The 18,917-nt window shown below is 44.8% G+C and overlaps 1 non-coding gene across 1 annotated transcript; it reads left to right on the top strand.

Moving 5' to 3' along the window:
- Positions 1-2,922: 2,922 nt before the first annotated feature.
- LOC124721734 lies at positions 2,923-3,029 on the top strand. The gene has a single exon (XR_007006383.1). It is a non-coding gene; the product is annotated as a U6 spliceosomal RNA (small nuclear RNA).
- The last annotated feature ends 15,888 nt before the right edge of the window (positions 3,030-18,917 follow it).

Here is an 18,917-nt window from a genome sequence, read left to right as displayed (position 1 = left end):
ACAGGTTTCTGCGCCAGTCGCTAATTTTTTTTTGGCACCACGCCTGTCGATGGTTCACACCGTCCTTTTCAGGTAGAGTATTGTTCAGTTAGTACGGTGTTGTGTGGGAATAGTACAGAGGCCTTTTAACAGCAGCCCACCAAGGTCAATGTAGGTTGTGTTGCGTCCTTTGAGGGACAGTAGAATTGTAAAAAGAATTGCATACTGCTACTTGTCGTATACCATCGATCAACTGTCAACGGCACTGGTGGACTCTTCACCACGCCATCATGTATTGTTGTCCGTGGTGATCACACACTCCATTAAGAACCACATGCCGCCTTACCTAATGTCCAGGAGAATATCACGAATCGTAATGATTTCAGTGTAATTGTTGCCTTTGAATGACCATGACATTACTGTTCGTCGCATTGCACATTTCTTTCACTTACCTCAGGTATTATAATGTAGCAATTATTTATAACTATGATCCAAGTTTCATATGTTTTGACAGTGACATATCAAGTGGAAGCTACTTTCATCTTTAAGTTTTGCAACCGGTCTACTTGTGTATTAATGTATGGTTCTCAGTGTTATTAGTGTGAGTCTGCGTGGTCTCAGCATCCGTACAAAGTCCCATCTTTTACGCAGTCCAGTTTCTTTCACAGTCCAATCTAGCCACTGCCATGAATGATGATGATGATGAAATGATGAGGACAACCAAACACCAAGCCCTCGGGTAGAGAAAATCCGAAACCCGTCGGGAATCGAACCCGGAGCCCCGTGATCCAGAGGCAGCAATGTTAGAAACTAGACGACGAGCTGCGGATACCTCAGCTCCCGTTAGGTACTTCGAAGGCAGTTTCTGTACTTTTGCATTAGTGGACACAGGGACTCTAAAGTGCAAAAGATTTATGGTACACTATCTGATCAAAAGTTTCCAGACACCACCAAAAACATACGTTTTTCGTATTAGGTGCATTGTGCTGCAAACTACTGCCAGGTACTCCATATCAGCGAGCTCAGTAGTCATTAGACATCGCGAGAGAGCAGAATGGGGCGCTGCACGGAACTCACGGACATCGAACGCGGTCAGGTGATTGGGTGTCACTTGTGTCATACGTCTGTACACGAGATTCCCACATTTCTAAACATCGCTAGGTCCACTGATTCCGATGTGATAGTGAAGTGGAAACGTGAACTGTGTCGTACAGCTGAAAAGCGTACAGGCTGACCTTGTCTGTTGACTGACAGAGGCCAGAGACAGTTGAAGATGGTCGTAGTGTGTAATAGGCAGACATCTATCCAGATCATCACACAGGAATTCCACATTTCATAAGTATCCACTGCGGCAGGTGAGAAAAATTGGATTTCATGGTCGAGCGGTTGCTCCTAAGCCACACATAACGCCGATAAATGCCAAAGGACGCCCGCTTGGTGTATGGAGCGTAAACATTGGCCGACTGAACAGTGGAAAAACGTTGAGTTGAGTGATGAATCGTGGTACACAATCTGACGATCCGATAGCACGGTGTGCGTATGGCGAATGCCCGGTGAACGTCGTCTGCCAGCGTGTGTAGTGCCAACAGTAAAATTCGGAAGCGGTGGTGTTATGGTGTGGTCGTGTTTTTCATGGAGGGGGCTTTCACCCCTAGTTGTTTTGCATGGCACTATCACAGCACAGGCCTACATCGATGTTTTAAGCACTTTCTTGCTTCCCACTGTTCAAGAGCAATTTGGGGATGGCGATTGCATCTTTCAGCACGATCGATCACCTGTTCATAATGCATGGCCTGTGGAGGAGTGGTTACTCCACGATAACATCCCTGAAATGCCCCGGCCAACACAGAGTCCTGACCTGAATCCTATAGAACACCTTTGGGATGTTTTAGAACGCCGACTTCGTGCCAGGCCTCACCGACCTCTCCTCAGTGCAGCACTCCGTGAAGAATGGGCTGCCATTCCGCAAGAAACCTTCCAGCACCTGACTGAACGTATGCCTGCAAGAGTGGATCAAGGCTAAGGGTGGACCAATACCACATTGAATTCCATCATTATCGATGGAGGGCGCCACGAGCTTGTAAGTCATTTTCAGCCAGGTGTCCGGATATTTTTGATCACATAGTGTATACAAAAACCTCAATCCAAAAAATCACTCCCTGAAGGGTTACTATGACCTCTTTTTCTCTACCACAAAGATAACTCGCTTGATTTTGAGCTACTTAATTATTCACACGTTGAGCCTAGTGTTATTAGGGCCAGGCAAGATACAGAGCAGTGTAACAGCATCACTATGAGAACAAAACAGTATAGAGAAGCAAGATTATTTCTCAGGTGAGTGCCTTTATTATTTGCACAGAGCAAACTAGCAATCGCTACAAAACTCACTAAAAATTAGACGATAGCCTATCAACATTATGTAAATACACTATTTGATCGAACATCCTTATGTGATGGGAAATGACCACTACACGTTACGAGAGACAGCCCTGCCAGTACAGGAGGAGAAGCAGTAACAGCAGATCGGATCGATCAGGAGAGCTCAATACTTTCGGACATGGATTAGCCATTGGATGTCACCTGAGTAAGACCTGTCAGAGAAATTTCAACCGTTATAAATCCACGGAAGTCGACTGTTGGTGGAAACATGAAGGAACAACCACAACTTTACCAAATGGTTGATCTCATGTAGTATGAAACCAACCAAAGGAATCACTCGTGACTTCTGAAGTGCTACCAGAAGCTCAGCTTTCAAAATGACTGTCTGCAAGGAATCAAGAAGAGAGAGGTACAAAGGTCAAGTGGTTCCTCATAAGTCACACATTTCTGTAGGCAATGCTGAGCGACGCTTGAGGAGAGGTTAAGAGCGGCTCGGCTGGACAGTGGATGGCTGGAAACGAGTGACTTCGAGTAATTAATCACACTACACGCTGCATCACGAGTGTACTCGCTTCGGCGGCACATATACTAAAATTGGAACGATACAGAGAAGATTAGCATGGCATCTGCACAAGGATGACACGCAAGGAAATGCAATCCGAAAACAAAGGAAGTAGGTTACAGTACATTTGTTCGCCCACTGCTTGAATATTGCTCACCAACGTGGGATCCGTACCAGATAGGGTTGATAGAAGATATAAAGAAGATCCAACGGAGAGCAGCGCGCTTCGTTACAGGATCATTTAGTAATCGCTAAAGCGTTATGGAGATGATAGATAAACTCCAGTGGAAGACTCAGCAGGAGAGACGCCCAGTAGCTTGGTACGGGCTTTTGTTGAAGTTTCGAGAACATACCTTCACCGAGGAGTCAAGCAGTATATTGCTCATTCCTACGTATATCTCGCGAAGAGACCATGAGGATAAAACGAGAGAGATTAGAGCCCACACCGAGGCACACCGACAATCGTTCCATGAAGAATACGAGACTGGAATAGAAGCGAGAGCCGATAGAGGTACTCAAAGTAGCCTCCGCCACACACCGTCAGGTGGCTTGCGGTGTATGGATGTAGATGTAGATGTAGATCAATCCAATGCAAGGGCTTGACTTTGGTGACAGCTACGAGTATGTTACTTGCAATTAAGTGTAGTGCCAACAGTGAAGTACGACGGAGGCAGTGTTACAACATTCGAATGTTTCTGACGTTTTGCGTGTGTTCCCCTTATTGCTGTATATAGCAAAGGAAAAATTCAGAGACGATGATTATCTCAGTGTCATAGTGCATTCTGTTGTAAAGCAATATCTGTGAGGCAATGGATTGTGGACAAAAACATTCCTGAAATCAACTGGTCTGACCAGAGACCTGACTTGAAACCACGAAACACTTCCGGAATGAGTTAGATCGTATGCTCCGCTCCAGACCTCAGGATCTAACGTCACTATCTTCTCTGGTTTCGTATCTTGTGAAACAATGGGCTGCCATTATTCCAGAATCAGACATCTCATTGAAAGTGCTCCCAGCAGAGTTCATGCCGTAATAAAGCCGAAGGCTAGACACGCCTCTTAGTAATGATCAGTAATAGGTAATCAGTAATAGGTGCCTTGCAGCAATGGTAACACCGGTTACTGCCGGATCACCAAAATTAAGCGCTGTAGGGCATGGCTAGCACTTGGATGGGTTACTGTCCGGATCCGGCAAGTGCTGTCGGCAAGGGGGATGCTCTGAGCCCTTACGAGGCCAATTGAGGAGCTTTTTGACTGAGGAGTAGCGGCACGAAAACTGACAACGGCCGGGAGAGCGGTGTGCTGACCACATGACCCTCCGGATCCGCATGAGGTGACGCCTAAGTGCAGAGGAGACATAGCGGACGGTCGGCACCGTTGGACCTTCGTGACCTGTTCGGGCGGCGTTTATGTGTTTGTTGATACTTCCTATCAGCTATCAGTGCTGACAGACAAACAACAGTGCTCGGAAAAACCACAGAATTCAATATGGGACACGACACGACATCGCCTGCAGCGCCTCACTTGGGCTCGTGACCATAAAGGTTGGACCGTAGACGACTGGAAAACCGTGGCCTGATCAGATGAGTCCATATTTCTGTTAGTAAGAGCTGACGGTAGGGTTTGAGTGTGACACAGATCTTATGAAGTCATGGACCCAAGATGTCAACAAGGCACTGAGAAGGTCCGATCATTGGCCGGAAACCGTTATGTTCGGCTGCTTGGAGACCATATGCAGCCATTCGTAGAGTTCATGTTCCCAAACAAGAAGGCGCCCTGTCGCGGGTTTGTGGGCAACTCGACCGAATGGTTTGGCCACCCAGATCACCTGACATGAATCCGATCGAACATGCACTACTAGCCATTAAAATTGCTACACCACGAAGATGACGTGCTACAGACGCGAAATTTAACCAACAGGAAGAAGATGCTGTGATATGCAAATGACTTCAGAGCATTCACACAAGGTGGGCGCCGGTGGCGACACCTACAACGTGCTGACATGAGGAAAGTTTCCAACCGATTTCTCATACACAGACAGCAGCTGACCGGCGTTGCCTGGTGAAGCGTTGTTGTGATGCCTCTTGTAAGGAGCACAAATGCGTTCCATCACGTTTCCGACGTTGATAAAGGTCGGATTGTAGCCTATCGCGATTGCAGTTTATCGTATCCCGACAGTGCTGCTCGTGTTGGTCGAGATCCAATGACTGTTAGCAGAATATGGAGTCGGTGGGTTCAGGAGCGTAATACGGAACGCCGTGCTGGATTCCAACGGCCTCGTATCACTAGCAGTCGAGATGACAGGCATCTTATCTGCATGGCTGTAACGGATCGTGCAGCCACGTCTCGATGCCTGAGTCAACTGATGGGGACGTTTGCATGACAGCAACCATCCGCACGAAAAGTTCGACGACGTTTGCAGCAGAATGGTACTATCAGCTCGAAGACCATGACTGCGATTGCCCATGACGCTGCATCACAGACAGGAACGCCTCCGATGGTGTACTCAACGACGAACCTGGGTGAACGAATGGCAAAATGTCATTTATTCGGATGAATCCAGGTTATGTTTACAGCATCATGATGGTCGCATCCGTGTTTGGTGACATCGCGGTGAACGCCTATTGGAAGCGTGTATTCGTCATCGCCATTCTGGCGTATCACCCGGCGAGATGGTATGAAGTGCCATTGGTTACACGTCTCGGTCACCTCTTGTTCACACTGACGGCACTTTGAACAGTGGACGTTACATTTGAGATGTGTTACGACCCGAGGCTCTACCCTTCATTCGATCCCTGCGAAACCCTACATTTCAGCAGGATAATGCACGACTGCATGTTGCAGGTCCTGTACGGGCCTTTCTGGATACAGAAAATGTTCAACTGCTGCCCTGGCCGGCACATTCTCCAGATCTCTCACCAACTGAAAACGTCTGGTCAATGGTGGCCGAGCAGCTGGCTCGTCACAATACGCCATTCAGTACCCTTGATGAGCTGTGGTATGGTGTTGAAGCTGCATGGGCAGCTGTACCTGTACACGCCATCCAATCTCTGTTTGACTCAATGTCCAGGCGTATCAATGCCGTTATTACGGCCAGAGGTGGTTGGTGTGGGTATTGACTTCTGAGGATCTATGCACCCACATTGCGTGAAAATGTAATCAAAATGGTTCGAATGGCTCTGAGCACTGTGGGACTTAACTTCTGAGGTCATCAGTCCCCTAGAACTTAGAACTACTTAAACCTAACTAACCTAAGGACATCACACACATCCATGCCCGAGGCAGGATTCGACCCTGCGACCGTAGCGGTCACGCGGTTCCAGCCTGTAGCGCGTAGAACCGCTCGGCCACTTCAGCCGGCGAAAATGCAATCACGTGTCATTTCTACCATAATATATTTATCCAGTGCATCATCTGCATTTCTTCTTGGTGTAGCAATTTTAATGGCCAGTAGTGTATATTGAATCGAGAGGCCAGTTGATTCACAAAATCCTCCACCTGAAACAATTCGCAGTAATTGGCGGCTATAGAGGCAACGGGGCTCAATATTTCTGCAGGGGACTTCCAACGGCTTGTTGAGTACACCCCACGTGGAGCTGTCTGGCAAAACGAGGGCCGACTGGATTTGGGAGGTATCCCATTACTTTTTTTCCGTCAGTGTATTATGCGGCGAAAACCTATGAATTCACATCACAGCAGTGTTTCCAGTATTTATGACGAAGTTTTACACTTTTCTTTGAAAAATAAAATTAGACTCTTATCAACTAAATTCTTAAATGCTCTGTCGTGACAAGTAAACCCGTTAGGATCTGCATTGGTATAACAAAAAAGACTTGCAAATTTTTTTATGATCTCGTAACATGCTAAGTCAAAACGCAGTAGTAAGCGAAGGAAAGCCGATTTGGTGAAAGGATGGTTGACAGAACATGGCAGTTACAAAGCAGAGTCAATCCGTCTTGAACCGAACACTGAGGCCTCGCTGGGTCTTCGCAAGGCGCAAGGTGACGCTCCCTGACTCAGCGGGAAGAAGCCAAGTTGGTTAATTACGAGCAGCGCGGTCACCTGAGTCATTAGCTGACGGGGTGGCAAGCAGGGGCGGGCCACAGCTGCGAGCGAAGCTGCAGGCGGATCGATGGCCGCGGCTAATCGGGACCCTCTATTTCCTCTGACAGATTGCCGCCGATTGCCTGCTGTATTCATCAGGTTGGGCGCCAATCCAGGCGCCGCTCTCTAAGATTCTGCGCCGCTGTGCTCAGCCAGTTCCGCGGGACGCCTACGAGAGAAGGGGTGGGGAGCAGAAAGAGAAAGGGGGAAGAGCGACGGGCTGCAGACGCAATATCTTGTAGCACCTGTGCTTGGCAAGTGTGATGTTACATTGCTAAAACTTAAGTTCGAGGGACACCGCCTTGGAAAACCCTAACTGTTACTGTGAACCGTCGTCGTAGTCCTGCTTCAGTGCGATGCGTATTTTCCAGCGACTGATGACTTCGAGAGGCCTTGATGAAGTCCGCACTATAGCTCTGCAGGAAAAGGCCCATTCCGAAATCATCCTGTCATTCCCAAAATGCCTGCCTGGGAATGAGGAAGAAGTCACAGGATGTTATGTGAGAAGAATGCGTGGCGATGAAGCGAAATTTGATAGCGCAAAGAAGCGGCATGTGTGCCCGTCCAGTACAGGCGCGAAAAGCTTGCGGAGCAAAAGCAGCTCTCTTGATAACTTCCCATGACGCTATGTCTTAACACCCTGAAACAGTCTGCTCACATTTTGTCCCATTTTTGCGTCATAAATCTTCTGACACGTACGATGCTATCCGCCACGAATTCATCTTCGTCGACAACTTCTTCATCTCAGAGTAGGTTTTTGCACACAACGACCTCAGTAATGTGCTGTGTTCCAAAACTTTAAATTATTTTATCACGGTATAGTAATGTCATTGCGTTGTAAATTTGCAGTATCCGTCGATTACGTGACTGCATAATAGATAGAATTTTAATCTCTCTCTTCCGTCATTCAGTTTTATAGGCTTCTGCCGATAGACCTCTTCACTGCCTCTTTTTGTGCAACCAGCCACTGGACCTTGCGACGGGGCGGTAAATAAAGAAGTGCGGTTGCAGAGTTCACACGAATGTGCATATACAAATGTTGGTTAAAAAATGTTATTGCAAATTTTTGCTCTCACGTAAGTCTCAGGGGATGATTTCCACACTTTTTTTTTCCTCGTTTTGTTCGATTTTGTTCGTTGCCTCTGCTCGAGGCGGACGTCGTAAGACTGTTGTTGTTGTTGTGGTCTTCAGTCCTGAGACTGGTTTGATGCAGTTCTTCGTGCTACTCTATCCTGTGCAAGCTTCGTCATCTCGAAGTACGTACTACATTCTACATCCTTCTGAATCTGCTTAGTGTATTCATCTCTTTGTCTCCCTCTACGATTTTTACCCTCCACCCAGCCCTCCAATATTACATTGGTGACCCCTTGATGCCTCAGAATATGTCCCACTAACCGATCCCTTCTTCTGGTCAAGTTGTTCCACAAACTCCTCCCCAATTCTATTCAATACCTCCTCATTAGTTATGTGATCTACCGATCTAATCTTCAGCATTCTTCTGTAGCACCACATTTCGAATGCTTCTATACTCTTCTTGTCTAAACTATTTATCGTCCATGTTTCACTTGCATACATGGCTACATTCCATACAAATACTTTCAGAAATGGCTTCCTGACACATCTATACTCGATGTTAACAAATTTCTCTTCTTCAGAAACGCTTTCCTCGCCATTGCCAGTCTACATTTTATATCCTCTCTACTTCGACCATCATCAGTTATTTTGCTCCCCAAATAGCAAAAGTCGTTTACTACTTTAAGTGTCTCATTTCCTAATCTAATTCCCTTAGCATCAGCCGACTTAATTCGACTACATACCATTATCCTTGTTTTGCTTTTGTTGATGTTCATCTTATATCCTCCTTTCAAGACACTGTCCATTCCGTTCAACTGCTCTTCCAAGTCCTTTGCTGACTCTGAGAGAATTAGAATGTCATCGGCGAACCTCAAAGTTTTTATTTCTTCTCCCTGGATTTTAATACCTACTCCAAATTTTTTTTGTGTAACTGCCATCTGGTTTCTGTACAAATTGTAAATAGCCTTTCGCTCCCTGTATTTTATCCCTGCCACGTTTAGAATTTGAAAGAGAGTATTCCAGTCAAGCGCATTACTTATAGTTTTTGAATTAATTATTCACTCAGACATAAGTACAGTTTATGCTACAGAACAAGAATTAGGCGATTATTATATTAATTCAGTTTTTCAAGACACACTTCAATCAGTATTTATTGGTGTTGTTCTTTTCTTTCACACAATGAAATTAGCACTGGTGAAAGGTTTACAGTTTTACTTTAATAATAATTTGACTCCGAGCCCCCAATAGCAGTAATGTAGGCTGCTATAAACGAAAATTATTCAAATAATTCGAACAGAACCACAAGTCCTACTGTCTTTATTCTAGCAGTTTTGGCGCGAAATCACAGATCGCCATATGTTCACTTACGCCGATGTATACCTCGTAATTCGCACTCACACAAATAATCGTAGCACTTCATGTTTACCAGATATATGCTTGCACACTTGCACTATTAAACTATACTCTTTGTCGAAATAAATCGGCGCGAGAAGAAATTCTCAAACGACCAGATGGGCCACCCTCAAGGGGGGGGGGTTTGCTCGCCACCCACCCTCCGACTGACCCCTGGCTAAGATGGCCGCTCTCTAATATAGGCTCGGACGTCAACCTCTCCCTGGTTATGCAAGTACCAATCTCACCAGTTAAAGTTACAAATTTTGATACATACTTCCCTCGACAGAAATAAGTACACCATCGGAACCACGCTACATCTTATTTACCATCTTAGATTAATTTCTAGGATTATTCTATCGCCTGTAAATCAAGTTTTAGTTTTTTTGCAAAATTTCGCCGCTTAGCGCAAATTTGTTTGTTTACAGCTGTGCTGTAAAGTTTTCACACATACCTGTATATAGCACCGTTTTTAGACGTAATCTATAGCGAACTACACACTGCGCTGCTCAAAATCTTCGTATCTATAATAATTAATTAATGATGGGCGATAAATATTAATAATAGTTTGCAAACAATGAAAACTATTGCAAGGTAAGTGTAGAGTATAACCTAACTAGTTTAAAATACGTGTGATGCCACCCAAGATATTACATAGTGCCATTCTTTACGTGATGATTTTCTATTGAATTTTATAAACAATTTTCCCTCAAACTTTATTTATTGCTCTTTACGGGCTTAATTATTTATGAACCTTACCATGTGACTACGGCACTCGATCCGCTATGACGAAAGGTTTTTAATGAGTGCTCGCTCATCCCTGTAAGTTGTTATTTACTAGTTTTATTAATCTTTCAGTAGTCGTGATATTAACCGAGTTTGAGGTTACTGTAACTTTTGCGTCCCGTGACTTGAAAAAACGATCGATCTTTCAGAAGGTGCATATTGATGACCACAATCCACTACCGCATCGCTCTTCACCGTAAGTTACATAGTTTAAGCGTAATACGCTAAAAACCAAACAATGCCCCAAGCTGTAGGCAACGTGGCCGCCCGGTGGCGGAGACCATCCCAACGACCGTTGCGCTCGCTCTCCACAAAGCAATCCTTGCATACTAGAAATATTCATCTAGTTACGGAGGTTCGTACCGTCACACTTTGGACCTGTGAACGACTTTCATACCACGAACAAACAGCGAAGGGTAAACAGCGCTGACACCACGATACTCCCAAACTGAAGGAAATTGCGCCAACTGTAAAATGCCGTAACACAATATTAAATCAAATGTCGCACTGAACTGGGTGCCTCCGGGAAGTACTGAGCAAATCCGGAATAGGCCAGGCTTCGGCCCGCACGTACAGCTCGTGTGTGGTTTGTACGCCGTGGCCAGCCATGCTATACACGCCAGCGTAGCAATGATTCGACATTATATCATCGACGAAACGAATCTGGCGGTACCTGGTCGTAGCACATAATCCGTTACAGCCAAAATAAGTTTTCCACACGACAGTTGCTCTGTTAGTCCTTAAGCTCATGTTCACGCAGTTTGTATGAACAGTTGACCGTGTGCGCAAGAGATTTTCTACAACTCTGCTGTGACAAGCGGCAGTCGTAGATCCTTCGCAGTGTTCAAATATTCGCGCACCTATCTCCGAGGTTTAACGATTGTGTCAGTACCGTGTCTTCTTAGTGCTCTGCTGATGTAATATGTGATTGTTTTTACTAATGGGAGTAAATCTTTCCCTGTAGTTGGATCTGTTTTAACTCAAGCTCCAGATCTGTAACGTTGCAGTGCCCTGTTGGCGAGAGTAGCTGTTCCTTGGGAAAATAGTTCTTAAATGACCGAACTCGTCTTCTGAGTATTGTGTTTCATAGGTTATTTTAGCCCTGGCCAGTACTAGAAGGAACACTTCCATTATTTACCAATACTTTAAGAAAAAAAAAAAAAAACTCTCACAAAAACACGAACAGGGCAGTACATGCTAAAATATAGAGTTTCTAGTGAAAAAGAACCAACTAAAGAGGAAGTTGTTCCTGCATTTGTTGCATCAGCAAAGTACTAAGAATTACTAAAGGAAATACATATCCCGCATGAGCCAGCGATCTCTGCGAAAATTTTGTGAATAAAATCATCCAATGCTTAATAAGTTTCTTTATTTACTACGCCATTTCGGCTACCGCAATCATCAAATATCTGCAAGTTAACATTAACCCCTTACTGCATGAACATTTCTCTTTTAGTGGAAAAGATATACGTATTGCCTTTTGGAGCTACTACACCATACTGAAAATAAAATTTTGAAGAAAAAACCTATTTGCTGAAATATTATAAAAGAATGGCTGTCGCATTTCTGATACACCTTGCATACAAGGTGCAAGTCAAGCAGTTCGGTGTTTCTTTAGCGCTGCGTTACTATGCGACATAACTGCTCATGCTGTCCAGTGGCACAAGATGTGGTATCAATACTCATTTACTTGTGCAGTATGGAAAATTTTGAACCAACTTCTGTCCTTGTTCACACACAAATAAACCAATGTCGGAGACTTACATATGAGGGGAGACCCACAGAAGCGCAAATTGTCATAATGCAAAGGTTGATATTTGCTTTGTCGAGTGTGTGAAGAGTAAAGTTCATTTGTGAGTGAATAAGGACAGAAACTGTTTCTACCATTCGACAGCATGGGTTTCTATCTATCGCTTGCACCTTTGTCCCGCATTTTGCGCGGGGTTGACGTGGTTAAATCGGATGTGGCATGTTAATTTGAAGGGGTGGCCGGATGCCCTTCCTGCCGCCAACCCGTACCCCCCGGGGACGGAATCAGAGTACGCCATCTGTCTGCGTTTAGAGAAAATCATGGAAAAGAGCGGATATGTGTCAAATGTCTGTGATTTGTGTAACTGAGGCGGGACGGGGGGACCTGCCAGGTATTCACCTAGGGGGATGTGGAAAACCGCCTAAAAACCACATCCAGGCTGGCCGACACACCGGCCGTCCCTTCTCGGTAATCCGGCGGGCGGATTTGATCCGGGGCCGGCGCTCCTACCCCAGTCCAGGAAGCAGCGCAGTAGCGCTCTCGGCTAACCGGGCGGGTATTGGACAGCATGAGTAAAGTAGTAATAATGTCCTGCAGTAAAGTTGTATAAATAAAAGCAATGAACTGCTAGGTATTCCACCTTACATGCATGGTGTGCCAAAAATGTGCCAAATCATTTTCTTCCTTGTAAAATAATTTTTTTCCCAAAATTGACTGTCAATAGGGTCCAGTAACCTCAGAAGCGAATGGATTTAGTTTTTTCATTAAAGGAAAAAAATCATGCAGGAAGTACACAGCGGTTTTCCGGTTTGTCTCATGTGTAGACCGCTATGCAGTAAAGGGCGTCTGTTACATAACATCAAGTTACAAAAAATGAAAGGATGCACATATGTATTCAGTTCCTGTAGCTTGATGTTCTATATCAAAAGCCTCTCACTCTTTATGTTGTTTAAGAAATAAAGAAAATACGTTTAAGCAATCCAGATAGATTTATTCACATCAAAGTACTAAGAGGATACATTATTGACACAGTGTCTAAACTTTTGATGCAAGCAGTGAGAAGCTTAGTGGCAGTTACGAGAAGGTTGGTTAATAAGCTCACCATGCAGTCAGGAACGGGTTGTTGTGTTCTCTCCTGCAGGGAGACTTCCTTAGCTGAACATACAAGTTTCTGCTTAAAGAGACAGTCTACCACCAGTATTACTGGATATCAAAATTATGGATATCAATTACTGTTCAAGTCCGACTTGATTTAATGAACATCGAAGACCAGAAAGCGACCATGACGCGACAACTGCACCGCGAATATTTCAGAATACACCTAGACCATCAGCCGATCTGTTCTCTAACCGTATCTTCTCTCTTAAAGACGTCAGTTCCTCTACTGTGTGCTATCGCCAACCGTGTACCTTAGTGAACACTTCATGGAAGACGTCTAACCCTTTATTTATTTTCTGGCCACATTTTGTGATGCGTCGCGACATCTGGGCTAAGAAACATGGAACTCCCAAGAGGACATCCAATAGCCCGGTTGTCATCTCTCTGCACAGCTTCAGGCTATACTCTGTAACCAAGTTCTCCCAAAATAAGCTGTTTGTATGCAAAGGCGCGTGATTATGCAAACACAATACGCAAAACTACTATATTTCGGGAACAGATCATCATTCTGTTTTCACCACTTTCAGGATTAACTTTGGTTTCTCCACAAATTAAAACAAATGCAGATTACACTCCAAAGAAGAAATCGGGGAATTCAGTGGTACATTTACGCGGATTTCTTTTCGAGGTTTTTAAAACTTTTTGGTTAGATTTATCGTGCTTAAAGTTGCGTAGTGTATAACATGGTTATTAAAGTGTGACTTGGTATATATATTTCAAACTCAACATTTAAGAGTTCAAACTTATTTTATATAGGCTCAAGCTGAATGCTTAAATGTGCCCAACGGACTTGGTATATATATTTTAAACTCAACATTTAAGAGTTCAAAATTATTTTATATAGGCTCAAGCTGAGTGCTTAAATGTGCCCAACGGACTTGGTATATATATTTTAAACCCAACATTTAAGAGTTCAAAATTATTTTATATAGGCTCGAGCCGAGTGCGTAAATTAACCCTATGTTTATGCAACCATGCGGATACGTTTACGTGTATCATAGAACAAATAACAAGCAACGAATATAAAAACACGCAACTAAACTTTCCAAACTATGTTTATCAGTAAACAAGATTACAGTTTTACTTACGCCAGTTAACAAGGCAGAAGACAACAGTTTTACCGGGGGTAAGGAAATATTTTGGCGAACTTTCGCCGTTTACGGCCAGAATAAAAGTTTGATTTTCATGTAAGGGCCTATTCACAATCAATGTACGAGCTGCAGTTTACGCAGGCAAAACACAATTGTTTCCTGTGGCACAGTCGTCTTGAGCCCAGAATAAATGGATGGGCCATCCGTTGAGAGGCAGTACTTGCTAGCAGACTCTATGGAAGGATTAGTTTGTGATGGGAGAATTATAGGACGTGCAAGATGATAGACGACATACAGGGAACCGCGAATAACGGAGACCTGAAGAGGGTGGCAGAAGACAGGAGAGCATGGAGAGTTACCGCGCAGAAACGTACCTTTCGGCTGGGCACTTACGATATCAGTAGTAGTCCTATACACATGGTTTTCCCTCTTTCTTGGTTTTAGCAGCTTCGTGCCCTTATCAGTCCTTGCTCTCATGTACTAAATTCTTTCTGCCTGAGATTCATCAGGTTCAAAAAACTTTTTTGAGCAATTTCTAACTATCATTCTCCTGTGCCCTCTTGTTCTCTTTTATTATTATTACTATTGCCCTTCCAACTGTTGTTGTCTTAACGCTGCTTGTCTAGATGGTTCAAATGGCTCTGAGCACTATGGGACTTAACATCTATGGTCATCAGTCCCCTAGAACTTAGAACTACTTAAACCTAACTAACCTAAGGGCATCACACAACACCCAGCCATCACGAGGCAGAGAAAATCCCTGACCCCGCGGGAATCGAACCCGGAAACCCGGGCGTGGGAAGCGAGAACGCTACCGCACAACCACGAGATGCTTGTCTAGAGTATGAGTTACGATGGCAATGCAAAATAGTGTGTAAACGTGCCCAAATAGAACTACGTAAAAGTGTCCCATCGCAATATCCGAATAGGTTTAGAAATTTGAATACTAACTTTCGGGTTTTCGAATAGTACAAATGTAACTTGTAAAGCATAATCATCTCTTGTGAAGGCACATACCTTTACCTGTTCACAATTCTACTCTACTGGCCATTAAAATTTCTACCCAATGAAGATGACGAGCAACAGACGTGAAATTTAATCGACAGGAAGCAGATGCTGTGATATGCGGATGATTAGCTTTTCAGTGCATTTACACAAGGTTGGCACCGGTGGCGACACCTACAACGTGCTGACATGAGGAAAGTTTCAACCGATTTCTTATACACAAACAGCAGTTGACCGGCGTTGCCTGGTGAAACGTTTTTGTGGTGCCTCGTGTAAGGAGGAGAAATGCGTACCATCACGTTTCCGACTTTGATAAATGTCGGATCGTAGCCAATCGCGATTGCGGTTTATCGTATCGCGACATTGTTGCTCGCGTTGGTCGAGATCCAATGACTGTTAGCAGAATATGGAATCGGTGGGTTCAGGAGGGTAAGAAGGAACGCCGTGCTGGATCCCAACGGCCTCGTATCACTAACAGTCGAGATGACAGGCATCTTATCCGCATGACTGTAACGGATCGTGCAGCCACGTCTCGATCCCTGAGTCAACAGATAGGGACGTTTGCAAGACAAGAACCATCTGCACGAACAGTTCGATGACGTTTGCAGCAGCATGGAATATCAGCTCGGAGACTATGGATGCGGTTACCCTTGACGCTGCATCACAGACAGGAGCGCCTGCGATTACTCAACGACGAACCTGGGTGCACGAATGGCAAAACGTCATTTTATCGGTTGAATCCAGGTTCTGTTTACAGCATCATGATGGACGCATCCGTGTTTGGTGACATCGCGGTGAAAGCACATTGGAAGCGTGTATTCGTCATCGCCATACTGGCGTATCACCCGGCGTGATGGTATGGGGTGCCATTGGTTACACGTCTCAGTCGTCTCTTGTTCGCATTGACGGCACTTTGAACAGTGGATGTTACATTTCAGCTGTGTTATGACCCGTGGCTCTACCCTTCATTCGATTCCTGCGAAACCCTACATTTCAGCAGGATAATGAACGACCGCATGTTGCAGGTCCTGTACGGGTCTTTCTGGATACAGAAAATGTTCGACTGCTGCCCTGGTCAGCACATTCTCCAGATCTCTCACCAATTGAAAACGTGTGGTCAATGGTGGCCGAGCAAATGGATCGTCACAATACGCCAGTCACTACTCTTGATGAACTGTGGTATCGTGTTGAAGCTGCGTGGGCAGCTGTTCCTGTACACGCCAACCAAGCTCTGTTCGACTCAATGCCCAGGCGTATCAAGATCGTTATTAAGTTTAGAGGTGGTTGTTCTGGGTACTGATTTCTCAGGATCTATCCACCCAAACTGCGTGAAAATGTAACCACACGTAAGTTCTAGTATAATATATTTGTCCAATGAAAACCTGTTTATCACCTGCATTCTTCTTGGTGTCTTGGTGTAGCAATTTTAATGGCCGGTAGTGTAGAATGTGTGCTCCCCAGTAGCTTCGATATTTGAGTAACTAAATTTACCCTCATTGTAAAAAGAGGAAGAAGAAGAAGAGGAAACACTCTTGCTGTTCGCGTTAAGACGTTTACTCAACTTGTGTCGTGAAATTTGTGACAGTCCTCAGCAGATGACAGTACTAACATTCCATCGTCGATATCTCTCTAGAGGGAATGATACACGACGAAAATGCTCAGTGTAAACGTGTTCAGGTCTCTTCTACTCTGACAAAATTAGCATGATCGAGAATAACAATAATTCAAGAAAGAAATGGAAAACGATAAATATCAGAATACGCATAGAGTACACTGAATATTCATACCTACATTACTACAGTTGAATCGGTGTAAGCTGATCCCAGCGTTGTTGCTGGCATTCAACTACCAGACACAAACGACTGCAGGCGAGAACAATAGCCGTCTATCGAACTCTGGCAGTACTTAATCGTTACCAGATTGGTTCGTGTAGACGCGTGAAGCTGCTGCGTCCAGCGCACTGCGACTTTCAGGGATATTTTTGCAGTGTCTTCTACTGTAGAGGGCTACCCAGGTTCGTGGCCTCCATTTTGTCACAGATTCCATATCTAACGGCTTCCAGGACCAAGGCTGTCAATGTTTCATGTAATTTATGGCTAAATTAAGAAATTTAAATGTTGTCATAAGCTAGTTATCAACAGATATACCACCGAAGTTAGGCGCTGTCGGGCTGGGCTAGCACTTCGAAGACTGGCCATTCGGACTGCCCATCGCTGATGGCAAGCGGGGTGCACTTAGCCCTTGTGAGGCAAACTGAGGAGCTGCTTGATTGAGAAGTATCGGCTCCAGTCTCGTAAACTGACATACGGCCGGGAGAGCGGTGTGCTGACCGCATCCAGTGATGCCTGTGGGCTGAGGATGACACGGCGGCCGTTGGTACCGTTAGACCTTCATGGGCAGCTCTGGCGGGGTTTAGTTTTTTAGAAAATGTGCGGGTCTAGAGATAGCGTAACTTGATTCGGTCAAATACGCTGACCATTACCCATCTAGTGTTTGAGAGCAAAAACACGCAGGGACTTGCAACAAACTTTATACGTAATAGAAAACCATTTCGAATCCTTTTGTCGCTGACACCCGCCATAAAATAAGGAAAGGAAATAATTTTATCGCTAACTACATTTTCACTGTTCATGCAGTAAAACCACCGAAAAGGCACGGCATTTAAATGTATTCCCATATTCTGATAACTTTATTCGCTATACATTTTGGACACTTTCCGGATTCATGAACCTGCGAAATTATATCATTGTACGACACATACACTATGTGATCAAAAGTATCCGGATACCCATAAAAACATACGTTTTCCATATTAAGTTAATTGTGCGGCCACCTACTGCCAGGTACTCCATATCAGGGACCTCAGTAGTCATTAGACATCGCGAGAGAGCAGAATGGGGTGATCCGCAGAACTCACGGACTTCGAATGGGGTCAGGTGATTGGGTGTCACTTGTGTTCATACGTCTGTACGCGACGTACACACTCATAAACATCCCTAGATCCACTGTTTCCGATGTGATAGTGAAGTGGAAACGTGAACGGACACGTATAGCTCAAAGGCGTAAAAGCTGACCGCATCTGTTGACTGACAAAGACCGTTGACAGTTGCAGAGGGTCGTTCAAAAAATGGTTCAAATGGCTCTGAGCACTATGGGACTTAACATCTGTGGTCATCAGTCCCCTAGAAGTTAGAACTACTTAAACCTAACTAACCTACGGACATCACACACATCCATGCCCGAGGCAGGATTCGAACCTGCGACCGTAGCGGTCACGCGGTTCCAGACTGAAGCGCCTAGAACCGCACGGCCACACCGGCCGGCGAAGAGGGTCGTAATGTGTAATAGGCACACATCTATCCAGACCATCATACAGGAATTCCAGACTACATCAGGATCCACTTTGAGTACTATAACAATTAAGCGGGAGGTCAGAAAACTTGGATTTCATGGTCGAGCGGCAGCTCATAAGCCACACATCACGCCGGTAAATGCCAGACGACGCCTCGCTTGGTGTAAGGAGCGTAAACATTGTGTGGATTGACGAATCACGGTACACGATGTGCCGATCCGATGGCAGGGTGTCGTTATGGCGAATGCCCGGTGAACGTCATTTGCTAGAGGGTATAGTGCCTAC

The sequence above is a fragment of the Schistocerca piceifrons genome, chromosome 1 (genome assembly GCF_021461385.2).
Source record: "Schistocerca piceifrons isolate TAMUIC-IGC-003096 chromosome 1, iqSchPice1.1, whole genome shotgun sequence".
In the NCBI taxonomy this organism is placed as follows: Eukaryota; Metazoa; Arthropoda; class Insecta; order Orthoptera; family Acrididae; genus Schistocerca; species Schistocerca piceifrons.
Note: the sequence above shows the minus strand (reverse complement) of the source record. Positions and strands in the feature narration are given on the sequence as shown.